The following is a 2908-nucleotide window of genomic DNA, read 5'->3' on the forward strand; positions in this document are numbered from 1 at the left end:
AATGAGAGATCATAACTATTTCATAACAATTTTACATTTTTATCAACCTTCTTAAAAAAATAATTTGATAAAATGCGACATTGGCGTCTTTATAGTTTTGAAACAACTAATACAATACAAAATTTTGTTCCATTCTCCATTACTTCGAGTTATACTGATTGGCAAAAATAAACGTCAAAAAATTCTATAATAAAAACGGCAAAAACAGAAAAACGACAATGGTTGTGAACCATATTTTTCATAAGATAAAATTTCATTTTACGATGAAAAAAACAGTAAATAAAATACCATTTTATGGTTTCTGATGGAATAAATTTTATAAAGACCAGATATTGCATTATTGTTTATGTGTTTGTTTATCTGGGTTACTATTAAATCAGTAAAACCTACAGACAATTTAAGCGATAGCAATTAAAAATTAAACCAATTATTTTTAATAAAATGATGCGGTTTTGCCTAGCATTGCGAACCATGATTGCAAATAAAATAATAATTTGAGATTATCTTTTCCTGAAGATGTTCACAGTGTCCCAGCTTCTCTAACTAAGATTTACTGCATTGTCATAGCAGCAGAAATAAGTGTTATACTTATGAAAAGAAAACACAAATATCAATACATCACCATTTTATTGATTATAATAGAAACACTACGTATTTCACCATAATTAGGAGCTTGTACTTGATTTAGTCGTTCAACAAGTTCCTGATAGTAAATAGTGATAGGTATTAGGAGGTTTGGACGAGAGTCCTAGTAAGGGCCTGATAGCTCCAGTCACCAAAAGGATTCGGTTGAATGTTAGCGGAAGAGTTGAGTATTGTTACTGAAATTTTAACTTAAAAATTTGTTTAATAATGTTTTAATAATTTACGATCATTATCAAGACAGTCAAGTGCTGTTCCCATAAGTGTGTTATTGAGCGAAGTGTATTGAAGTCTCTGACAGAAGACTGTAGTAGGAGGGCATGGTAGTCCAAAACAGCGATAATTTACACCTTAAGAAGTTCATTTATTTTTATAAATGAACATTTATCGATTCTGGACCTACCTGGCGGTGCTTGTGAGTTGGATGTTAGAGTTATCGCAAAGATAATAATAAACAACGCAAACGCTTTCATCGTGGTGGTTAAAACTACTTGTAACTTCCACAAATTTAAATAATTCCCAAGAAAATTAAGGTATATATAAGTGTGATAAGTACGATAAGCCATATTTGTTTGTTTACTTGCAACAATTTTGCTAATTAAGACTGAAAGCTTTTTTTGAAATTGTGACATTTAGGTGTGCGATAAGTGAATCTTCGTTCTTGTTTAAATAATAATGCGAATTTTATACTCTAGTAATTCTATTTGTTTTCATAGAGCTGCTGAATATTTCAGTTTATTAACAAACCAGAGTAACGTTCCATATTCATGTTTTATTCCTAATTAGTTGTCGTGCTCTAATTCAAAATTTCCTTGTTGAGTTTTGTCCCACTCGCATTTAGTTTCTTTCAATTTTACAAATTTTCGGTTTACCACATACCAACATATTATGTAAGACATGACAGTCTAGGATTCCACAAACGCTTTCATGGAAAATGTTCGGAATTTCTGCAACATAAATTCATCTAAACGAATCGACTCAAATTATTTTCCGGGTTGACTCAAATGGGGTTAATGTTTGTTTGATTTATTGGTTAAGGGAGCTCTTTACGCATTTATTATACAGAGTGGTCCAGCTCTGCTCCCGTCTTCTATAGCTCAGTTATTAATAAAGTTGGAGTTTTGATATTTTGTATTTATACTCTAGGACACATTTCAGGAAAAGATTTTTGACTATACAGAGTGTCCCTAAAAAGTATGACGTCATAATCATATTTTTTTAATGAGAAGCTATTATTTTTTGTGCTCACATGATATTTTTTTAGCTTTTTACATGTTCTTAAAGTTTTTTTCTTAAATCGGTTCAGGCATTACTGTTAAAAAAAATAAAAACCAAAAAAATCGGTTTTACACCTTTAGTTTTAAAAATTAATAAAAAACAGAAACAGTACTTGTTTGAAGACATTTTTACCACAGAAATGTTAAACAAGGTCTAACAGACTTATTAAGTGAGTTTGATTGATTTGAATTACTATAGGGCATTTATAATTTATTTCCAAACTTTTTAATCTTTAGAGCCTTTTATTTTGCTTATTTTAAATGGCAACCCCTACTTATTTTTATATCATTCGATGCTGAATTAAAAAATCAACTTATTATAATACAAACATTACGTAAATCTTAACACATTCGGAGTTATTTGCTAAAAACTCATTCTGTCAATGACAAATAACTAATGATTAAAAGTAGAACATGGTTAAGGTTTTTGGCAAATAACTCCGAATGTGTTAGGATTTGCAATGGGATTGTGATAATAAAAAATGTTGCTTTTTTAATTCTGCATCGAATGCTATAAAAATAAACACAGCTACAGAAGACGGGAGCTGGGCTGGACCACGCTGTATGGTCCTTGCAAATTGCAGGAATTTGAATATAAAAATACTCTTCATTAAAAGTAAAACTGATGTTCAAGCTAGCATCAAATATAGAGCTACAACATGGAATAAAATTGCAATTATGGTAAACAGTATACTTTCAGCAAGACTGTTTAAGTTAAAATTGAAATTGTAAAGTAGCCTCAAAATAACTGGTAGAAACTTTAGTCAAATCTCACATTTTTCCATTTTGCCACTCGTTTGAATGTTAAACGGCATATAAAATTTGGCCAGCATTTCTTGCATATTTCTAACAAAAAACAAAATTAATGTGGAATTCTTTTAACAAAATGGGTAAACTTTTGTTTATAACATCAGATTCAACTGCTGGACAAGATCTGGCTAATAAATTGTAAAAGAGTGGACTTTTTGCTTTTTCCATTACTCTTCCCA

General features: G+C 30.2%; 1 long non-coding RNA gene across 1 annotated transcript; it reads right to left on the bottom strand.

The window, feature by feature from the left end:
- Window positions 1-610: 610 nt before the first annotated feature.
- LOC135266358 (uncharacterized) lies at window positions 611-1200 on the bottom strand. Its single transcript, XR_010334367.1, has 3 exons — window positions 1046-1200; window positions 870-992; window positions 611-821 (listed from the first exon to the last, which is right to left on the bottom strand). It is a non-coding gene; the product is annotated as an uncharacterized LOC135266358 (long non-coding RNA).
- Between the last annotated feature and the right edge of the window lie 1708 nt (window positions 1201-2908).

Source organism: Tribolium castaneum, chromosome 1, assembly GCF_031307605.1.
Source record: "Tribolium castaneum strain GA2 chromosome 1, icTriCast1.1, whole genome shotgun sequence".
Classification (NCBI taxonomy): Eukaryota; Metazoa; Arthropoda; class Insecta; order Coleoptera; family Tenebrionidae; genus Tribolium; species Tribolium castaneum.